This window comes from Erythranthe guttata, chromosome 2, assembly GCF_056151865.1.
Source record: "Erythranthe guttata isolate IM_541 chromosome 2, IM_541, whole genome shotgun sequence".
Classification (NCBI taxonomy): Eukaryota; Viridiplantae; Streptophyta; class Magnoliopsida; order Lamiales; family Phrymaceae; genus Erythranthe; species Erythranthe guttata.
The window spans coordinates 12,049,617-12,074,770 of record NC_142534.1 but is presented as its reverse complement, the minus strand read 5'-3'; the positions used below and the strand labels follow the sequence as shown (position 1 = coordinate 12,074,770).

Below are 25,154 nucleotides of genomic sequence, written 5' to 3'. Positions count from 1 at the left end.
TATTATTATTACTATTATTATTATTATTATTACTATTATTATTACTATTATTATTATTATTATTATTACTATTATTATTATTATTATTAGTATTATTATTATTATTATTATTATTATTATTATTATTATTATTATTATTGTTATTTTTTTTTTTCTCTGAACTAAATATAAATTTGTTTGGCCAAAATAAATTATATGTTTAAACACTAAATTATATGGCCGTAAAAATATTGTAACGTTTTTATGATTAGTTTATATTGTAACATTTTATGCAATAAGTTATGAGATTAAGTTTATATGTAATTTTATTGTATGTATAATAATTTAAGTTTATTTTCATTCATGTTTCAATATTTTTTATTCTGAAATTTATCATAATTTTAAAGTATACAGTCAATAAAATTAGAGACGTGTTATTTTAACCCTTAAAATATTTTATTTCACCACCTCATTAAATATATTTCTTATTTCACCCCATTCTTCTTCTTCAATCTATAGTATGTACAAATTCATAAATTGTCCACCACTAAACTAATTAAAATGTTTATAGAAAATCTTCACCATTTTTTACTGGAATTTTTACCACAAAATCCCACCCTGTCCAAGTGAACAATACATTCGTCAGAGAAAAACACCAAATGTAAAAAAAAAAATATAGCAGGAATTCACGTTCTTGGAGAAGTAAATTAAGAGAGTTCGTATGAAAGGTCCCGAACTTCCTCCAAAATTGGCCAGTTTGACTTGATATAATTTAGTTTCCTAAAAAAATCGTTATACAATCTGCAGATCATCTGATATGGAAGTTTAAATATCTTGTAATAAATATTACATTGCATAAAAAAAATAACTTAGAACACATGCAGATTAAGCGAATATAAAGAAGGGTGGTGGATTATAAATTCGAGGGATATTTATGATATTTTATATATTTTTGTGGTAAATTAGGATACTTTGGAGATGGAAATAACACAATTCTAAAATTATTACTTCAAATCAGATCTATAATCAATATTTAAAAAAAAAAGACTAAAATTGTAATTAACAATTAACATTTAAATTATAATTATGTGATATATTTGATGAAATGCTATAGGGGACCAAACAAAATCTATTTTCTATAAATAATAAAATAGTGAAATATTATTATTTTACTATTATTTGGTGTATAATTTATGAAAATGGTGTGAAACAAATTACACTATCTTTCCACCAAAAATAATGACATTGTAGAAAGATGTGGGAGGTAAACTCATTTATTCATCACCAAAAAGATGTTGTTACTATGTTGGCATTACAAACTGAATTTTTATTATAATTAATTTTATGTTTTTAAAGATAGAACTATGAATAAAATAATCAGCACAAGGGAAATTCAATTAAAAAAAGAGAAAAAGATTATTAGTTTAATGGTGGCAGAACTGCAGAAGTGCATTGTACATGGCAGATTCTGGCTCTCTGCAAGTCATTAATTTACAAGGACATAATTATTAGCATCATTTTTTTTTGTTTTTTTTTTAATAAGAAAATTGTTAGCATCTTTTTTCTTGTATTGTGCAAATTGTTAATATCAGGGGCGGAACCAGGATTAGAAAGTAGGGGGGCTAACTAAAATTTCGGAGTTCCGGGCAGCGTCCTGAAAAAAAATTTAAGTTTACAAGACATTGAAAAAATAGGTTTATATTAGGAAAAAAATTACGACACATATCTATAATATGATATATATCTATAATTTATATAAAATTATGGAGAATAAACAAAAAATTAGGGGTCTTAAGAGATAGGTCCCTGGTGACAAAACTAAATAGAACTAAATGACAACTTCAACTAAACATTTGCTTCACATCCTTTATTAAATTCATTCCAAAAATGCCCTTTCACTTATCTTTATTTTTATTTGTTTTTTATATTATTATTTTTTACATTATTATAAACAAATTGTTTTCCTTATTTTTTATTTGAAATTGACGAGAAAAAATATTTTTCATTTTTATTGAAAAATACAGCAGATTTCGAAAAATACTATGGTGTACTATAATATACTATGGTATACTGTGGTATTATAGATTAAACTATTATTAAAAAAAATCTTTTTTTCTACATAATATTGAAAATTACAAAAACAACTCGTTCTTCGTTTTTTGTAATTCAACCTACAATTTTTTTTTTATTTTTTTATTTAATTGATTTTTTTTGTCAATACTGTAGTAGACTATGGTCTACTACATTGTAGTATGATATACTACGGTGTACTACAAAACCCTAGCAACCAACAACACCAATCTCGCCAACCCTAGCCGTCAACGCAGCAGCCGTCAAACCCTAGCCGCCTACATTCGCAGTCATCGCAACCGTAGTCAATTACCAAGTTTGAGAAAACGTAGATTTACCATTTTAATCCAAATCAAACAAAATCTCTTGAAGATCAAGAAAATCAGATGCAATTAGTAAAAAATATACTTTCAATTAAATATCCACCATAACCACATCACTCCCCGCTGCCTCGACCTCCACAGCCACGGCCCCCGCCGCGGCCACCATAGCGGGACAGCCCCCCGGCTCAGATCTACCATCACAGCCCGACCCCTTGCCTCACCTCCACCACCACAGCCCTTCGGCTTGCATCGACCATCACAGCCCGGCCCCCTGCCGCAACTCCACCAAAACTCCACCTCCACAGCCCCTCGGTTTGCATCGACCATCACAGCCCGGCCCCCTGCCGCACCTCCACCACCACAGTCCTTTGCCTCTTGCTGAAGAAGAAAGCATGAAATATATCGAGAATAAGAGATGGAGAGGTGAGAGAGAAAAAAAAAAACGAGAGAAAAGAATATAAGAGAGAACGTGTGAGAGAGAGAGAACGTGAGAGAATAGCAAAAAATAAAATAAATCTGAATAGGAGAAACGTGAATATGTAGGTTAGAAAATTTAGGGTATAAGGGCAAAATTGGGATATAAAAAAAATTAGGGATGAGGCTCATATATTATTTCAAGTTAAGGATTTAATTAAAAGAATGAATTTGGATTTGTCATTTAGTTCAAATTAGGTTTCATTTGAGGAACTTGTAGCATATTACGCCAAAAAAATTAAGGGTTAAAACACATATTTACAAAATCTTTGGGGGCGCCAAAAGTAATATTCAAAAAATATTATGTCAAAATAGCTAAAAAAAAAAATCTTTTGGGGGTCAACTGTTTCCCTGCCCCTTATTGGTACCGCCACTGGTTAATATAGTATCAAAACCTAAATCTCAAGAAGGATTCCATGATTTTTTTTCTGCTATATTAATTCAACTCATCATATTAAAATATAACTTGTGAATTGTATCTGTATCATGTAGTGAAAGTCAGCTTATAAAGAAACCTATCAAAGAATACATTATATTTATAGACATATAGATCACTTAATCCCACTTTGCATCCTTGAAACATATAATTTTGGTACTTTGCACTAGGGGTGGGCATTCGAATCGGGTTATTCAAGTATGACCCGACCCGGTCGGGTATTATCTGTCTGGATCGGGTAATTTTTGAACTTAACCGGGTTTTTCCTGGGTTCGAGTACTCGGTGCTCCCAAACCGGGTCGGGTCCGGGTATTAGAAATTCTACCCGGGTACACGATCGGGTACCCAGTAAAAAAAAATTATATATATATATATGTCTGTATCTATATGTATATTTTATGTAAAATTGGTTACTGCTTGTTTGATTGTATTTTTTTTTTTTTATGTTTTTGTGATTAATTGTTTTTGTGTAATAAATTTAGTAATTCTTTTGTATTTATGAATGTGTGTATATAACAATATGTTTTACTTTCCGTATTTGTAATCCAAGTAAAGCAACATCTAATATATTTTGATATTTTATGAAGTGTGATGTCACATTTAGAATTGGAAGTATTAAATAATTATTAGAGGAAAAAAAAAAGAGGAAAATATTAAAACCCGAACCCGACCCGAAATAACCGGGTACCCGGTTATCTCGGGTCGGGTTCGTGTTATTTTTTTTTGCAAAAAACCCGAATAACCCGATCCTAATAACCCGACCCGACCCGAATGCCCACCCTACTTTGCACCCTCAAAACAAATTAATAGCACTTCGCACCCTCAAAATACAATAAATCACATCCCAAATAAACTTTTAGAGCTAAAAAATGTAATTTAATATTTTTAGTGATATTTTTTAGGATACCAAATGTCAAATATTTTTTATTCATCAATCATTTTGAAACTATAAAGTGCATAAATAAAAATACATTTCATCAACATATTTAAAAGTTATATTTTTTTTTTATCAAAATAAAATATTTTGCGAAAAAAAAAATCATTCAGCTATTCCGTTATCAAGTTATCTGAAAATCATATTTTCTTCCAAATTTTTTACCTAAATTATTCAACCAGCTAGAACAAAAGATCCATCAATCGAGTAATTTAGTGGTAAAAGATTATTTCATTTTTTTTGTAGAAAAATATAGTTTTTTTAAATAATCCGGTGTAAGTTTTATTTTTTGGCACTTTGTCCGCTCGAAATTAGGTTGGAGGTTCAAGAAAATAACAATTTTTAATTTTTGCACCGCGAAAATAAAAACACCAATAAAAGATGAAATTGCCTTTATTATTCAATTTAGGGTGCATTGTAAATGATTTGAAGGTGCAAAGTGCTATTATTATTTTTCGACGATGCAAGGTGCCAAAATTATATTTTTCACCAGTGCAAAGTGGGATTAAGCAATATAGAAGTAGACATTTGATTAGTTATGATAGGGTTTTTACTCGTTGATAAATATATAGAAATTGCTGGGTAAATAATTAATTTAATTGTTTAACCACAATATAATAACAACAACAATTATGGCACTGAAGATCATAAATTTATCTCTTTTCTTTTTGGGTAATAAAAAAAACCCTCACCCAACTAACTATATAGGTGCACAGAGGGGTGGAAATCGGACGGAATGCATCGGAAGTGCCTTTTTCGGAAAATTTTCAATTTTTTTTCGAAAGTTAAAAATAGGTTTCAATTTCCGTTCCAAAAATTTTGAAATTTCAAAATCCATTCCAATTTTGGAATACCTCGGAATCGGCGGAATTTCGGAATTTTTGGAAATTGCATTAATTCTTAATTTTGTGTTCCAAAATCGGAAATAAAAAGTTTTAGATTTTTTTTCCCTAATATTTTCGTAATTTTTAAGCAAAATGCAAGAATCCAAAATAAAAAGTCAATAAGATGAAATGTAAACACTTGTAAAAACAACATAATCAATTTAACAAAGGAAACATAGTTCCAGCAAATTTAAAAAAAAAAAAAAAAAGTTAACATAGTTCTTGCAAAACATGAATAGAATAACAATTCAAAAAACCAATCGAACAAAAAAAAAAAAAAAACCAAAGTTGTTTACAATTCATCACATCTTAAGTCAAGAGTCATGACAATTAGGCTCTTGCTTGGGCCTAATCGGGTATTTATATTTTTTAAATAATATATATCATAAATTATATTATAAAAATACAAAAAATATATATAATATTATATATTTCGGAAATAAAATCGGATTGGAAATCAGAATTTCCAACAATTTTATATGTAATTTCAATTTCGTTCCAAAAATAATTGGAAAAATCGGAAATCGGAATGAGAAAAAGGCTTCTAAATTCAGATATTTTCGGATCGAAATTGGCGGAATTCGAAAATTCCGTTCCAATTTCCACCCCTAAGTGCACTGGGTTAACCTACACTCTCGTATAATAAGTTGCAAACAATACGAAAGAGATAAACCACCCTATACTTTTCAATACAAAACCAATAAACCGGAAAAAGATGTTATTTTGTGAAAGAATTTTTGGGTTTATAAAAAGTGGAATTTTTGTGCTTGTGGAAATTATCAAGTAATTAGAGGAACAAAAAAAATAAAAGAAGAAGACCCAAATTTTTGTGAACAATGTAGGGTCGAACTTGTTGATTCTCAGATACGAAGATATCAAATGGGCTACATCAAACTCCCATGCCCAGTAACCCATGTGTGGTATTTAAAACGTCTTCCCAGTTATATTACGAATCTTTTAGATAAACCTATTATAGAATTAGAAAGCATGTATGGGTAAACAAACACTCTCGTATAATAACTTGCAAATCATACGAGAGATGTAAATCACACTAGGCTAACTACGTGTGACAAGTTCGACCTAGCGACCATTAGGAAAGGGATTCGAACTCCGGTCAATTGTTACAAGTTTACTTACTCCAACTGCTAGGTCATTGCTTAGGGGATATAAATGTATCTTTGATAATTAATAAACTAGGCGCAAAATTTTCAAAATTCCACATAACGATTTTGTTTGCACGGTTTTATTCCAATCAATAAAAACTACAAACACTATATGTTAGAAAAAATTTGGTGGCCACACATTAAGTATCTTTCTTTCCTAGAGGAAACAAAATGAATAAACAAGAAATGGCAAATTACAAAGACTCCTCTCAACCTCGTTGGGCGAGTTGGTACTTAGCCTTACTTACAGGGTAAAGGTCTAGGGTTCGAGTCTCCCTCGCCTACTTCCCCTTGTAATGAACTCAAATTTACTCAAAAAAAAAAAAAAAAAATTACAAAGACTCCTGAAATAAATATTAATTACGAGAAAGCCCTTATTATTTATAATAACGAGCACCACCGTACGGTATTCTTCGGCTAACGAATTTCTCCTCACAGAGTTAACAATAATATAATCAAATAGATTCCATAAAATATCTGTTTTGTAATGACCCGAATACCCTCAAGAGTCTAATTGCAAGGTTTGTAAATTAATTCTAATTATTTTTCTTATAATTTGTTTACAACTGTTATTTGCTTACTGCTAACTAGTGTTTTTTTTTTTTTTTTTTTTTTTTTTTTTTTTTTTTTTTTTTGTCAGAAGGAGTTTTGCGTAAGATTTTATATTGCACGAGGGACCAAATATAAGAAAATCAGAAATTTGAATATAAGATATATTTTTATGTTCACTTTAATTATTTGAACAGAGAGATATTTTAGACAACTATTATGGTTTTTTTGCAGCCCTTTAATTTTTGGGGTGTTCGTAATTATGCAAACAAGAAGGGTATTTTCGTACTTAGACCTTATCTTGTGAGGTACTTATAATTTGCCCAAAAAGAAAAGATGGAGTGTCCAAAATAAGTTCACATGAGAGGCTCTGTTGCAGTGATGTATATTACATACCACCAAATCGTATAGATTTTAGACCGCCTCCATATTGGAGATCGATTTTTAGAACACTGCAATACAATAAAAACAACAATTATGGCATTGAAGATCATAAATTTATCCTCTCTTTTTTTCTTTGGTAATAAAGGGACATGCAACCAACTATATATGTGCACTGGTTGCACCTACACTCATGTATAATAACTTGCAAACAATACGAAAGATATAAACCACTATATACTTTTCATTACAAAACCAATAAACCGAAAAAATGGATTATTTTGTCAAAGATTTTTCAAACTTATAAAAAAGTAGGATTTGTGCTTGTGGAAATTATCGAATAATCAGTATGCAGATATCAATTGGGCTACATCAGACTCGCATGCCTAGTAACCCATGTGTTGTATTTAAAACGTCTTCCCAATTATATTACGAATATTTTAGATAAACCTCTTGCAGAATTAGAAGACATGTACTGGCTAAAAATACACTCTCGTATAATATACGAGTTTGCTAACCGTACGAGAGATGTAAACCACACTAATTTAACTATGTGTGACAAATACGACCTAGCGACCGTTGACAAAAGGGATTCGAACTTCGATCAATTGACACAAACTCACTTGTTCTAACTGTTAGATCATTGCATGACATAAATTTGTCTTTGAATTAATAAACTAGGCGCAATTTTTTCAAAATTCCAAGTAATGAATATAATTTGAACCCACATAATGATTCTGTTTGCGCGGTTTTATTTCAGTTCAGTCAATAAAAACTACAACACATCCCTTTCTACATTTCTTCACCAAGAAATATATATATATATATATATATATATATATATATATATATATATATGCTAGAAAACTTTTTGGGGCCACAAATTAATAAATGTCTTTTTTTTCCAAGAGGAAACAAAATGAATAATAAAGAAGAAAAGATGGAGTGTCCAAAATAAGTTCACATGAGAGGCTCTATTGCAGTGATGTATATTACATATACATACCACCAAACATGGTAGTCAGTGTTAGAAGAAAACTTTGTGTCCTTTTTTTCTGAGCAAAAAGCAAAAAAAGTAGTTTGAGAAATTTCTCACATCAGTGAGTTGTCACATTATTTATTAGTCACGGACCATTCATATGTATTATATTGTGAAAATACATATTATTGTATATATGTGGTGGTGTCACATGTGTGTTTATTTTATTTCGTTTTTTGTTTTTTCAGGTAAACTTTAAATCATGAGGATTATTATAATAAATGTTGCCAAAATATCTATGACCGTCACCGTCAACAAAAAAAACTATTGAAAATTGAAATTCATTTATTATAGTGCTTGTTGAAATGAAAATGGTAGGGATCTCATGTATATGCACTAACCCATAAATGCAGTAACCCATTTACTGAATGATGCACATTTTTCTATATGTTAGTGAGTTATTATTCTCACATAAATTTATAATACTCTAAAATATATGTCATTTATCTCCTTTTTTTTTTTTTGAACTAGTTGGTCAATTGTTTAATGATTTTTTCTGCTTAAAATTTCCTGGGTAAATCTATCTACTATCTACACATTCATATATATCTTCACTACTAGTATTTTTCCTCGTGCAATGCACGGGATTTTATTTCAAAAGTAAAAAAGAATAATCGATTTAATATATAATAAAATATAGTACACTAATATGAGATTGATAATTGTTGAAAATTATGGTTAGAAAATTAGTAGAGAAAAAAATATTAAAAATAAATAATTACAGATGTACGATTAAAGTAGGATTCTTCACGGTTTCGTTTTAATTTTGATAATCGTTGAAAATTATAGTTATAAATTAGTAGAGAAAAAAATATTAAAAATAAATAATTAAAGAAATACCATTAGAGTTTTTAGGTTACCCATCGTTTCTTCCTTTTATATATAAGATATATAAGATATTATATATTTAGGGTAAATTACAACCATCTCCCTGAAGTAACATGTAATTACAAAAAATCCCTTATTTTTGAGAAATTACATCCAACCTTATTCAGTTTGTAAATTTCATACATCCACCCCTTACAAGATGGTGTTAATATGAGAAGTCTACAAAAAGCAAGAGTGGATTTAATTATGGGTAAATGAGGGAGGCTGTTGTAAATAGGCCTTACCTCAGGACCGTGATTGTAATTTACCCTATATATTTATTATACAAAAGGGAGAGATTCGTCCAGGTTGGACGACCACACCACGTACATGTTCACCTAAAAAATTATGATTTAGCAACATCTACATTAGTTGTTACATGCTAATTTTAGATATGAATTTACTATTAGTTGCTAATATTCGTCTCTATATAACTAAAATTTAAATGGACTGTATTATGTCGATTTCTAAATTCGCAGTTAACTATTTATTTTAGCAATGAATTTGTTATTAATTGTAAATTGCCATTGCTAAATCGTGATTTTCTAGTACTGATAGTCAGGTTGGACGACCACAAACACTCTTCAATATAGTTAAGTAATAAGTGCCATATGTCGACCACCCTAAGTTGGATATCGATTACCTTCTACTTCATATTAATTGAAATTAGAACGAAAGAATTAAGAGTTTACATTATATTTTGGATTTAGTTTTGAAAAAAAAAAGAATTAAGAGTTTACATTATACTTTGGATTTAGTTTTGAAAAAAAAAAAAGAAAAGAAACAAATGAGTTGCGTTTGACATGATAGTTATGGGGTTACAGATAGAATTTTTTCAATTGTATCCTGCGAGTTGCATTTAGCATTTCAGTTATTTTATTTAAGTTCGATCTATGTATAATTCAAGTTCAATGAAATATAATCTATAAATCACATGAGGTACCCATTGACATTTTTTGCATTCGACACTATTTTATTTAGTCTAATTATTAAAAAGAAAATATTATTAACATCACTGCTTGGCCCTAGGCCTCGATCGGCCTGTTGTGGATCGTGCATGGCTCATCGGCACCACGTGCCTGAAAACAGTCCCTCTTCCTAGGGGCCATCATGAGTTGCGACACTGGGCAAATCGTCCCCTCGTCTTCCTTCTTCTCAAAAAGTCATTGCCATTGTGCATGGCTTGTGCGACAAATCTGAGCATGGATGAATTCTCCCACATCGAACCTCTCTCTCATCCGGCATACACAGTAGAGGAATCGTGCTTGGCATAATATGAGCTCATCGGTGAGTTCGTTATAAAGCAATGAAGCATAAACCGGAGGAGGACCTAATTAGCAGGCCTCAAATGTTTTTCCTTGCAGTGAAGCTTGATCCATCATTGTTAGATGTAGCTGTTCGATTCTGTATATCCTTGTTGCCACAAAAGATGTAGATGTTCCGGATGACGATTCCTTTAAATATTAATAACTTTTTAAAATAATAAAATTAATATGTGGTACTATATAAGTATTATGTGATTACTACTTGATAATGCTAAAAACAGATCACCTTAAATAGTTGAGATCGAGGGAGCTGGGAGAGCAAAGTGGATCGCTGCTCACGTGCTAGATGGCCCTGAGATACCTGCGAACAGAGAACACGTGAACTAGGCCGGGGGTTGATCCGGCGGAAACCCCTCCGACGCTCAAGTTAGACGTGGGGATAGTAGAAATAATTGAGAGAATAAGACTCTTAGTATTATTTAGATAATAGGGCCTCCTGAAAGAATGAGTTCAAACCTTTATTTATAGCTTAGTTGAGATTGTCGGCCCCAAACCTTACTTGAAGGTGATTAGACCTCGGTGATAGTGGTCTTCGATATTGGGCTCGTGGCCCAGTAGGTAAATAATTTGTAGGCCCATTGGGTTGGACCAATTAGGTATATCACTACTAAAATACAATAAAAATAAATGCAGTCATTCAGTACCTCTAAAACCAAAATTTGATTTCTCAATATTTCTCATTATCTACAAAAACATATTTATCACCAAAAATGTATTAACATGTGATATTTAATTCTTACTGGCAATTTTTATCTCTTTATCATTTGACTAGACATGCCTGCACTTTGATTCATAGATGACTCTTTACACCATCTTATTATGTCCTAACTTTTCACATTTTGAGCATGAATATTTTGGACCATTTATTTTTGCAGGCACTTGTTTATGAATTAATTCATCATGTTCTTTCCTTTGAGCATGCTTCAACGCCCTTCCTGCTATTTTTGATTTTTGGTACCATGGCACTAATGCATAGTGAAAATAAGGCCATTCTTTTTGCCCTTCAAAGGGTTGAGCATGTGCCAATATGTTATAAAAAATATATGCTTTTTATACCAATGCTCAACATAACCCCTCAATACTTCCCTTCTATAAAAGATACAAGGTGTACCATGAACTCAAGAAATTCTAGAGATGCCCCATTTTTTATAGCTGCAAATTTTTCATGTGAAATCAACTGTCCACTGATCACAAACCCATTCCTTAATTTAACTTTATTATGGCCATTCCACTTTAAAATGTACTCATGTTTTTTTTTTCTTTTATTTTGCTAATGTCCTCGCACTGATGAACAAATGTCTATTGGATTTTTTCACTTTATCCATTTGAGAATGAATTCTTCTTATCATAATCACCCTGATGACTCCAATATGATTATTATCGGTTTATCACATGCTTTTAAGAGAACCTTGTTGAAACTTTCACAAAGATTGTTGACCAATAAATCGCACTTCAGCCAGGTACTAAAGTGCAATTTTCTCAATTCATTAGATGTATTTCTCTCACGCAATTATAAGCAGCTCGATCACATGCTTTCGGTTTTTTCATCTCCCTATTAAAATCCACAACTCTAGTAACTGAAATCACGGTTATCCAATCGTGAATCTAATCGAAAATCGATATGTCAAAATTGCGAATCGTAAATCGTAAGATTTTTTAAATTTCATTAAAATATTACAATATTTATATATTAAATGATGCACATGTATTTATGAGACATTGAAAAACATTGAAAAAATAATAATAAAACTCTTGGCCAACCTAATGGGCCTACAATTTATTTACCTACTGGGTCACGAGCTCAATATTGAAGATCACCACCATCGAGACCCAATCAACTTTAAATGAGGTTTGGGCCCAACAATCTCAATTAAGGTATAAATAGAGGTTTTAATTCATTCTTTAAGGTATGTCATATTATCTAAGCAATACTATAACATGTATTCTCTCGACTATACTTACTATCCGCACGTCTAACTTGAGCTTCGGGGGGGTTCCGCCGGATCACACCGGCTTAGTTTACGTGTTCAATGATCACAGGTATCTCAAGGTCATCAAGCTCGTGAGCCAGTGATCCACTCTGCTCTTCCAGCTCATCGTACTTCAACTCTCTAAGGTGATTTATCTCTAGCATCATCATTTCACGCCCCTCCGACCCACGCTCCAATGCGTTTTCCCACACTATCTGGCCATGCGCCGACGCGAAACCACTACAATTTTTACTCTTGACACGAGCTGGAACGCATTCCGACATGACCTCCACATGGACTCGAGAGTGGGGGCTTAATGATATGCCTAATTGGGCCAACCCAATGGGCCTACAGTTTCTTTATCTACTGGGCCACGAGCCCAATATTGAAGACCACTACTACCGAGGCCCAATCACCTTCAAATAAGGTCTTGGCCCGACAATCTCAACTAATTAAACTTCAGCCCAATTAATGAGGTATAAATAAATGTTTGAACTCATTTCTTAAAGTACGTCATATTATCTGAGTAATACTACAACATGTATTATCTGGACTATTTCTACTATATGCATGCCTGACTTGGGCGTCGGAGGGGTTTTTGCCGGATCAACCCCCAACCTAGTTTACGTGTTCTATGATCGCAGGTATCGCAAGGTCATCAAGCTCGTGAGCCAGTGATATATTCAGCCTGTTCTTCCAGCTCATCCTACCTCAACACTCTAAGGTGATCTATCTCTAGCATCATCAAATATATCTCCTACTTTAAAATATTATTAGAGTTGTAAAGTACAATAAAAATATTTCGATTTTTTTTTAAATCGAAATAGTCATGATAAGATGTAAAAGTATTGGTATTACGAGGAATTATCATATATTAACTTATGTATGTACTTAAAACTTAATATTTTAGCACAATTTTTTATTTTATTATGAAAATATATATATTTTCTGAAAATCATACAAATCGAATCGTAAATCGTATGATTTTTTAACATATACGATTTATTCAACGATTTGAATCGAAATTTTTTTAAATCGAATCGAATCGTACGATTTTGATAACCATGGCTGAAACAACTCTCCTAAGACAAGTTTTCAACTGCAAACCCTTGTGCTTTTGCTTGAAATTATTGTACGTATGCCTTACATAAAATATGTGCTAGGAGTGCGGCAAAAAAATCATCTATTGCTCAAATCAATCCCTTTTGCTTGTCAAAAATGATAGTTCACCGTTAGTTGTTTGTCATGTTCAAGTCTTCAATGAGAAGATTCACAAACCACTCCCAATATTTTCTGTTTTGAGGTCATTAAAAGATTTAAAGTAGGCAAGGTGGAGGCCCGTATGAGCGTAAATTTGATGGTTGAACAAACTAGGCACACACATGCATGTAGTAGAGGATATGTTGCACACCCTTAATTTAAAAAAAAATCTTATATATGAAATATACACCATTACACTTGATATTTTGTTAATATTTTTTTTCTTATAATGAAGAAACCCGCAGCCAACCATATATGTGCATTGGGTATGCTTACACACTTGTATAATAGCTTGCAAATCATACAAGAAATGTAAACCACACTAAGTTAACAATCGGGAGTTTCGGTTATGTCATATTATACTCAATTTCTGGGCATGTGGGAAGATCTTGATAACCTATCCCCTCTAGAAAATTGTTCTTGTCAAAACGGGTCACCTATCTTAACATGGTTCAACAATCTCAAAGTCTACCAATTTCTCATGGGTTTAGATGAGTCATATAATACTCTTCGCACACAGATTATCAATATGGAACCACTTCCAGATATTGATCGTGTGTACTCTATGGTAACTCAAGAAGAAAGCCACAGGTCCGCTATGCAGCCCCGCGAAACAACAGGACCACCCGTGGGATTTGCTGCCCAGGTTCAACCGCTCTCTCCCGTTACTCAATCCGGCCGCCCATTCTGCACTTTTTGTCAACGCCAAGGCCATGTTATTGAGCGTTGTTGGACGCGGCTTGGTATATCTCCTACAACTAATCGTGGCAGAGGACGAGGAAAGGGCCGTTCTCAGTCCTCACGTGGGCAGCAACCTAGCCACGCGTTTGCTGCAACATCTCAACACTTTGGACCGTCGACCGGTGTTCCCGGTATCTCTTCGGATCAGTTGCAGCGCCTCCTTGCTCTAATTGAGCCAAGTCCCGATGGCGATAAGTTGCCTGGTAAGCTTATATCCAATGTTTGTTGGCTAATTGATAGTGGGGCATCACACCATATGACGGGTAATATTTCTTTAATGCATGATGTTCATGATATTACTCCATCTCCCGTTGAGTTACCCGATGGAAAAAGTACCACGGCTACAAAAGATGGGAATGTTATCTTGCAACCAGGCCTTATACTTCATCATGTGCTCTACGTTCCTAATTTGACTGTTAATTTGGTGTCGGTTAGCGAATTGATTCGTGATGCTAATTGTTTTGTGATATTTACGGACCGCCTATGTATTTTGCAGGGCCGCACAATGAGGAGTCCGATTGGATTGGGTGAGTCACGAGGAGGGGTGTACCAGTACAGACCGGGAACGGCCTTAGTAGCTCGAGCAACAGATTCTTACGACTTGTGCCATCGTCGGTTGGGTCATCCCTCTTCCAAGCCTATGTCTTATTTACAAATTAATGGCAGTAAACTTATTTTTCCAAATCAACAGTCTTTATGTGATATTTGTTGTCGTGCCAAACAAACACGGTCTAGTTTTCCTAATAGTAATAATTGTGCCACACATTTATTTGAATTGGTACATTGTGATATTTGGGGTCCTTATCGAAAATCGGCTCTTTCTGGTGCAAGCTATTTTCTTACTATTGTGGATGATTATAGTCGGGCGGTTTGGGTTTATCTTATGCATGAGAAACGCGAAGCAAGCTCTTATTTACGACAGTTTTGTGAATTTGCTAAAATTCAATTTACTACATTTGTGAAAATTATTCGGAGTGATAATGGTACGGAATTTACCTCCAATATTATGATGGATTTTTATGCTCGCAATGATATTATTCACCAAACTAGCGTTGTTGACACTCCACAGCAAAACGGCCGAGTTGAGCGAAAACACCGACATATTCTCAATGTTGCCCGTGCATTGTTATTTCAAGCATTTCTGCCCATTGAATTTTGGGGAGATTGCGTCCTTACTGCTGCACACTTAATAAATCGAACCCCTACTCCTCTATTACATGGCCTTACACCTTATGAAAAATTATTTTCTAGGCCATCATCTCTTAATCATATTCGGATATTTGGGTGTTTGTGTTATGCTCATAATAAAGATCGCTCTAGGGATAAATTTGCTCCACGGAATTGGAAATGTGTGTTCTTGGGTTATCCTCATGGGAAGAAATGATGGAAAGTCATGGATTTAGAAACACATACTATGTTTGTATCTCGAGATGTTAAATTTAATGAACATGTGTTTCCATATGCCTCAAATCCCAAACCTGCTACTGCTATTGCACCTTCACCTTTGATGCAAGCTTCGGATTGGAATTGGGACTACTCTGTGAATGAGATACCTCATACCCCACACCTAGATTCCGGGGGAGCAGCCCCCGTTGAGGAATCATCGGATCAGCCCGTCGAGCCCTCCACCTCGACACCATCGGATCAGCCTATCGAGCCCCCCCACCTCGACACCATCTGACAATAGTTCTGAGCTTCTTCTTGGTCGGGGTCTTGCTCTCGCCAGCCACCAGCATATCTTCATGATTTCGTTTGTCACTCGGCTCGCATATTACACCCCTCATCATCACACCCATCCACCAACTCCTCTGGTACTTGGTTTTCTCTGGCAAATTATATTAGTTGTCATAATTTTTCGCAATCTCACACCAAATTTTTAGCTGCTATATCTGTTGGGGTCGAACCCCGTACATTTAATGAGGCTGTGCAGGATCCGAAATGACGTCAGGCAATGCAAACGGAAATTGACGCGTTGGTTCGCAATGAAACTTGGACTATTTCTGATCTTCCACCTGGTAAAAAACCCATTAGTTGTAAGTGGGTTTACAAGCTTAAGTACAATTCAGATGGCTCAATTGAACGGTACAAAGCCCGTGTTGTTGTCCGTGGAGATACTCAAGTTGAGGGTATTGACTATGATGAGACATTTGCTCCGGTGGCTAAACTAGTCAGTGTTCGAACTTTTCTTGCAGTTGCCGTAATTAGAGGGTGGGAAATACACCAGTTTTACGTAAATAACGCCTTTCTTCATGGTGACTTACATGAGGAGGTCTATATGCGTCTCCCGCCTGGTTTTTCTTCATCACACCCGAACAAAGTTTGTCGTCTTCGAAAATCTCTCTACAGACTTCGTCAATCACCTAGAAATTGGTTTTCCAAGCTTTCCATGGCCCTTCGCCGTTACGGTTTCCTTCAATCTCATGTTGATCATACTTTGTTCACTTATCGTCGTAATAATATTTTTCTATCTGTTCTTGTATATGTGGACGATCTTATCGTGGCAGGAAACAACTCAGTTCTTGCAAGAGCCCCGACAAGAGCACCTCGACGCTGCGTATCGGGTCCTTAGATATTTGAAAGGTTCTCCTGGGCAAGGAATTCTTCTTCGGTCCGATAGTACTCTTCAATTATATGCTTTTTGTGACGCTGATTGGCCTGCATGCCCCAAGACTCGCCGCTCCCTCACAACATATTTCGTGCAACTTGGGACGTCTCCCATATCCTGGAAAACTAAGAAGCAACCTACCATTGCTCGATCCTCTGCCGAAGCCGAGTATCGCGCCATGGCCATGACCACTTGCGAACTTACTTGGCTCAATTCCTTCTTGGCATCTCTTGGTGTATTCCATACACAACCTATGCGTCTTTTTTGTGATAATCAAGCGGCTTTGCATATTGCCTCGAACCCGGTTTTTCATGAACGTACCAAGCACATTGAGGTAGATTGTCACTATGTTAGAAAACAATTGCTCTCCGGTACCATTGCAACGTCATACCTTCCGTCGTCCGAGCAACCTGCTGATATCCTCACCAAAGCTCTTGGCCATCAACAGTTTCACGTTTTATTGGGCAAGTTAGGAGTTCGTAATCCTCACTCTCCAACTTGAGGGGGAGTATTAATATAGATAAAATAATATAATTACTTTAGCTTGTGAGGGAAGATATCTTATTTCCATATCTTAGGTTACGTGTATATGGCAAATATGTAATCTCCCATTACGGGTGACTCTCTCTCCCTCTCGGCTATTTATTCAGCCAAAAGATCTCAGTAATAAACAATTCAATTTAATCCCTCAATCATATTCTTTCATTCAACACTTTTGTCTCGTTTTTTTTTTTTTTGATATACCAAATAATTTTAATCTTCGTAATTGATATGGAAACGTTCAAACAAGATATTTGTGAAGTTTATGGATGAATTTGATTTGGTCTTATGATAGGATGCATCGGTAGTGTGTTACGTTTAATGTGACAGAGTGTTTTGATGAGTGATATGAGTAGTAAATAGGAATCTCTAAAATCATAGAGGCATTACTTTATTTTATTCTATTTGCAATTTTGATGTGCTGAATGGCTTTTCGCGCTAAATGTTCGTAGTATATTTAATAATGGAATTTTTTGGTGTTATAGGCCAACATGGGGAAGGTGACGAACAAGAACGAATTCAAGTGCTTCGTTTGGCTAGAGATTTAGGGGCTGATTACATTGACTTGGAACTCAAGGTATAGTTGACTTTATTGCAAATTCAACCATGATGCTTCGAGTAAAACATTTTTCCGATTCTCGTGTTTATTCATAAGCTGTCTCTGTTTTTTTCTTGGGGAAATGTGGATAATTCCCTAGTTTTGAAAATATATGTGAGGATATTCAATATATTTTTTTGTCATAGTCAAAAATCCAAATTTTGAACTTAATTCGGTAGACCTTCCTGGACAATTTGAAGTACCTATTTTGCCCTTTGAGTTCCAACTCAATAACCTAACCTCACGACCTGCTAAGCATATCTCATTTTTCCCCTCTCTCTCTCTCCCTATCAACTAACGTTCTCCTCCATCTCTCTACACTCACATGCCACTGCCGACCACCGCCACTCAGCCGCCCACTACCAGACCGCCGCTCACCGACGCCCACCGCCATTCCCCCTTTACCTTGCGCCGCGTTCCATTAACCATGCGCTGCTCTCCCTTCCGGCGACATCGCCGCCCACCGCCACGCGCCCCTTTGCTAGATCTTCTTTGATTCTCTTTCTCGCTAGAAGAACGATGTAAATCTCATAAAACTTTATGTCCTCAATATTTTATTTTCACTAGATACCATTTCTCTGTTAATAATCTGAATTTTTGATTTCCTTATGAGCTTTTGCATAAGAATTTTTTGTCATTATTGTTGCAGGAAATGGCTTCATGGAATGCTTGTCATCCATGGACAATTGTTGGTGTGTCGAATGATTGAGACTTGTGGAATAGTGGTAATTTGTAGGTATTATTATTTTAATTTCATTAACATTTGTTGTATTATTATGTCAATACACACTAGGCATTTAGTTATACAGGTTCTGTATAGAAGAGATAGATTTTGTGTGTGATTTTAATTTTAATAATGATTTTAGTTATACTATGTTTGATTTTTTTTTCCTGTAATTAATTTCTTAGTGAATTGTTTGGGAAATGGATATTGGGGCAAAAAGAAGATACATGACTATATATAATTATACATGACTATTGAACTTGTAGTATATATTATATTCATTTGTAGTCGATTTTAGTACAGTAAATTTAACAAAAAAAATTGTTTTTCATTGTTTTGGTATTTTTCATGTAATGCAGCCTATGCCACCACCGAAGGTTTGGAATCGGCAGCTCTGGCGAACGGAAAGAAAGTCCTCACCCTCTTCCCCACCGACGATGAAGCCCATTTGGCTAGACATGTCATGCGTATGTATGTTTGACTTCTTCTACAACATTGTTTCTTGATTAGTACTGTCTTAACTACCTTGTCTCTTGAAATGGATCATGTGCAACTTAATTAGTTTGTCTGGAGTAGAAACTTAATCAATAATGGTTACTTGGATGGGTGATTTTGTTCAGGTGAATATACTTTTATATGTAGTCATATACAGTCATATGTAGTCATGACTACATATAACTATACATGACTATAGAATTGGTAGTCATGACTACATATACAGAATTGGTAGTCACGTGAATATACAATTATATGTAGTCATATACAGTCATATGTAGTCAAGAAAAAATTCATTGTTTTTTCTTTTTTATATTTTTTCATGTAATCTAATTTGCATGTTCCATTTTGCTCTTTAACTCATATTTTTTGTCGCAGGTTTTGCTATTTGTATAATTTTATGAGATGCAGAGAATAAGATGCGCCGAAGTGCCCTGTGAAGTTGGATTCATACTACAGTAGTCTAGACTCTATGTTACTATATATATAACTATCGATAATTGTAGGTAACTATAGTCACGTGTAGTAACATATGGTTATATGTATGCTATATGTTTTTGAATGTATAGTAATGCGTGTTCATATTTGAAGATTATATGAATTAGATTGTGTTTTTTCATTTTTTTTGGGTTAGTTGATTTATAATATCAAGATTAAAATTATGAATTTTGCTGTTGGTGTAGATTAATTTTGGGGTAAAAAGACAGTAAATGAATACATATAACTATACATAATTGTGGTATACTATAGTCATGTGTAGTCAATTGCAATACAGTAAATTTTATTAAAAAAAATTAGAAAAAAAATTAAAAAATTAAAAAAAATAAAAAAATAAAAAAAAATAAATACAAAAGAGAGTATATATAAAAAAAATAATAATAAACTAAACATTTATATTTTTTTAATTAAAAAATGTAGGCCCAAAAAATCTGCCCGAAATTGATATCTGCCCGAAAAATATGCCCAAAAAATCTAGAGTATATAAATTGATAAATGCAGGCACAAACATGCTAAATACAGTTGGGTATTATGCTGAATGCAGGGGCGAAATACTGAATGCAGTTTGCTGAAAATTGCAATTAAGGGTACAATAGTATTTTTGCCTCTCCAGGGGGTTATCTCAAAGGAAGAATTTTAGGGGTGGACCTATCCCTATTCATTTTCCATCATACGGCTGTATATCAAATGGACCCTTTTTTCTTATTGTTTAATCTATGTCTGCAGCCAAGATTGTAATAATTTAAGCAATCTATTTTCGTTTCTAATTTGAATATTCTGAATTTATTAAAAAAAGCGAAAAGTTAACCTCGGAATTAAACTGGAAATTCCCAGTTGAGCATATTCATAATCTTGAACTTGCGGCCGTTTCATGCTCGAAAACGTAATTGTTGTGTTTGCAAGAGAGGTTGATGTACATTTATCTGAAAAAAAATTCATGGGAGAAGAATGTGTAAATTAAAATTGTCTGAATTAATTGTTGGGAAAATTGGTTAAAAATTGAGTCATGAACAATTTTTTATCAATGTTATTATACGGTCTAATTGAGTATATAAATGAATTTTGGATTAGAACCAATTTTGTGGTGAATGAAAAAATTACTAGTCCAAAATATAAGGAAAGTGGGATTTGAGTTATCCCACACTGGAAAAGTAGAGAAGTACTGAGCTGTATATATATCAAAATATTGGGATAGGCCAAAAACATTAAGTCATGGGCTTTTCACCCATTGGGCCCTTATTACTCGAAGCCCATCTCGATTGGTCTGACTGGTCTGAATTGGTGCGGCCGAACCAATGCAAACCATTCGGCTCAACTCGAAATGGTGCAACCACTCCCAATTGGCTCAACTGGAAATGGTGCAAACACTCCCAAATTGGCTCAACTCGAAATGGTGCAACCATTCAAACAAAAGGTACCTTTTTGCTCCAAAGGACACTACTTTTCGAACCTTATAAATAGACCATAACTTTCCCAAAAATTCCTTACTTCAATCCAAAAATAAGCCTACTACATATTAAGCCTACCCTTCACAGATTCTCTCGAAAAGTTCTACACAAAGTACAGTTCGTCGTACTTGCGATTTGGAGTGCTCCTATTCCAAGTTTAGCCGTTGTATCTTGGGAGACGATTTCCATTTAATCCGTTAGCACCGTTGCGGGGAAATTTCGTCTTAAGGACAGAGTCAACTCGCCTCGGCTAATCTTTCCGTATTTTCACTAGTTAATTTGTTCAACCAATTTACTACATTCACTACCCGTTTTATGTATCGGGATCAACAATCTTAAGACGAAAATTTTGTGATTTAGTAAATTGTGTTTTCTGCACACGTTGGTAAACGAGATGGAGAAGAAGATAGTCTGCCAAAAATCAAGAAGTTACAAAATACAATTGGAGAAAGTTCATTTTCGGACAGAACATGAAGTCCACATTCTTTCCCAATTTCGAAGGTGTTATAGTCGGAATATGGCAAATTAACATTTCACAGAAGTTGTAGATAATCAAGTTAGCTTTCCAGAACATGTTAAATCGTTACAATCGGAGATCGTACGAGGAAGTTATGATGAAAACACGAAAGGGTGGCGGAACTGCCGATGCACCTTTTCATGAAAAATACAACCGTTCGTGACCAATGCAACTCGTCGCATATTAACGCATCACCAATGTCCAATGCATGAAATTTTGGTGAAAGAAGACTGAATCAAAGATCAATAATGAGGTTTTATATTATTTTTGATTCATGAATATTATTTAATATTTTTTTCTGGTTCCATTGTAGGTGCAAATTTACAGCACACCTATTCCAACTTCGTGGCTTATTTTGATCATGATCCAATCCGAATCTCAGAAAACGTAAAAAATAAAAGTTGTAGATAAATATGTTGGCTATTCGGATCATATTGAATCAACAAAATCGGACTTCAGACGGAAGAGATATGAATAAATCATTCAACACTGCCATAATATTGACACGATTTGGTGCTACCCTCAAAATTTTGAATTGACGAACATATAATTTATCGGGTACGCTTTTTAATTATAAGATATCTATTTGTGAAATATATTGATAATGCTATATGATATAATGGTGGATTATTGCATGATAGTTTAATTTTCTATGTGGAAGCATGGTAAACCATATACAATACATATGCTTAATGAATATTCATTATGTTTGTGTATGTACATTAATGATAGAAATATTTTTATCCTAAATAAAATAAAGTGATACTGTATGTGCTAATTATTTGAATAAGTTTATCATAAACCGCATGATAAGTGCTATACTAATGACATTTCTCATGAAAATGCAATATTTATTTGCATAAATTGCTTATAGTTTGATATGGGATTAACTTTCTCCCAATTTTCATTTGATGTGGAACTGTCCGGTTGATTGATTTTCGAATATGTGAGTACGTGATCTTATTAACATTTTCATTATTGTCATGATCGATTAGACTTGTCTCGTATATTAAGCAGTGTTCTAAAAATCGGCCGAGGCGGCCGATTAATCGGCCGACTCAGCCGAGGCGGTCCAAAACCTTTACGATTTTAGTGTAAAGGTTTGAAAAATCGGTTTTTTGCCTGTGAGGCGGTTTTAGGCGGTCTGAGGCGGTCAAACCTTTAAGGCGGGTCAAACTCCGTGGCAAAAATCGGTGATTTTTTTTTTTTTTTTTTTTTTATAATTCAAAATAAAAGTTGGATTTTAATAAAAGAAAATATGAGTTTATGCCTTATTTTGTTTATGTTAATTATTATTGTTAAATAACTGAATAAATGTTAATTAAAAAATTTTGCCTTTTTATTTGGGATAATTAGTGAAAACCCCCCAATTCATTTACTTATATAAGGGTGGATATAACCTCTTTTTCATTATTAGTGAGAACCCCCCATCGTATATTAAATAATTTATTTTTTAATTAATATTATATTTAATATTACTAATATACCTAATTTGTCCTTCTATGTTATATTTTAAATAACCAAACATATTTTACGTTCTCTCTATTTCTCTCTCCCTTCCCATCGGCGTTCCTCCCTCCACCGCCGCGAAAAAGAAGGCGGTCTCCACCGCTGGAATTCTCTCGTCATGGACGGTATTAAGGTTTTCGGTAGGGAGAATGACGAGACTACGCAGCGGCGCTAGGGTTGATATTGCGTTTCAGATTTCAATATGATTGTTGTGGTTCTTCTTCTTCTCTTATTTTTTTAACCCAATTCTCGAATCTCAATTTTTTTAGTTGGAGATTTTGGTTGAATTCTTATATTGAAGGCTAATTTTGTGTTCAATCAATAGTATAATGGATGTTTGTTTTTTGTTGAAATTGTGTTGGTGTTATTTACAGACATATAGTTGTTTTCGTACAACAATATAGTTGTTTTCGTACAACAATATAGTTGTTTTCGTACAACAATATAGTTGTTTTTACTACATTTTAGTTGATGTTAATAAATAGTTGATTTAACAAATAGAATAGTTGATTTTGATAAATGAGAGTTGTTGAAGATATATAGTTGTTTTAATAACAGCTGTTTAATATAGTTGTTTTTAACATTAGTTGTTTTAATAATAGTTGTTTTATTGAAATATAGTTGTTTTAGCTGAAGATAAAAAAAATACTAAAAAAATATTTTTTAAAAATATAATAGAGAGTTATAAAAAACATTTGTTTTAAAATATAATTTTTTAAATAAGAAATAAATAAATAAACGAAAATTAAAATTAAAATATAAAAATAAAAAGTGCATCTAAGTATGGTATAATAGGTAGTGAATAAAGGAAGGGTAAATTTGAGAATAAAGAAAAGATGGGTCTCTCACTAATAGTCCCTTTTTATTTATATTTTATAAGGATATTTATGTATTATGATCTTATAATTATTAAACTTTTATTATGTTATTAGGATATATACATGATGGAGATATAACTATGTTTAAATATCTTTTTATATATGTTTGGAGTATTTATAAATAATATTTAGAAATATATTATATTAAATTTTAAAAACCGATTTATTTCCGATTTATCATCGATTAATCACCGCCGCACCGATTAATCGTGAGTCGGTGCCTGACCGACTCGGACCCGATTACCGCCTTTTACAACCTTGATATTAAGTATGAGTTACTTAGTAAGAGGAATATTATTATACATATTATTATTTGCGTAAGCCACACTAATTCCTTAGAATTGTGTTATTGCATGGACATGCATTGATTACGTGCTATAGAATTTTTATCAATTCATTATGTTGAACATGAATTTATTTATGCCATGAAATATTATGTTCAAATTTGATGTTATTATATACTCGTGTGTATACTATGTATATGTTGATATAATATGCTTGATATATTGTTTCTTTCTATGATCAACTATTATGAAAGACGTGCTCACATGTCAAATATTATGTTTATTATAATATTGATGTACATATGTTTTATATATGAATCATACTACGGTTTAATTAAAAGCATGATTTGAAATAAAATAGAAAGAAAGAGAAGCTCAATTCATGAGAGCACATGAGTAGTTCTTGTCTCAAGAACATAAAAGAAGATCGAATTGTTGGTTCGATTTGATTTTTTGATATCACATTTACAAGGTGATGATCTACAATGTGAATGGATGAGATCGGATTTTGATTTTCAAACATCCGAAATAATTGTAAACAACAATGAATGCTTTGTTGAAATAAAATTCGAGCAGTTTACTTAAGATCTCGTTTTGTAGAATTAAATCGTTGGATTTGGCTGAATTTTGAACGGCATGTTTAGGACATACAATCCTAAATTA

At 33.3% G+C, this 25,154-nt stretch overlaps 1 long non-coding RNA gene across 2 annotated transcripts; it reads left to right on the top strand.

Annotated features, from left to right (window-relative positions):
* Positions 1–18,285: 18,285 nt before the first annotated feature.
* LOC148772339 (uncharacterized) lies at positions 18,286–20,088 on the top strand. Of its 2 annotated transcripts, none has more exons than XR_016035163.1 (4): positions 18,286–18,659; positions 18,788–18,874; positions 19,222–19,333; positions 19,736–20,088. It is a non-coding gene; the product is annotated as an uncharacterized LOC148772339 (long non-coding RNA). The 2 variants fall into 2 exon arrangements; XR_016035162.1 differs by having other exon boundaries at positions 18,297–18,659; positions 18,788–18,863.
* The last annotated feature ends 5,066 nt before the right edge of the window (positions 20,089–25,154 follow it).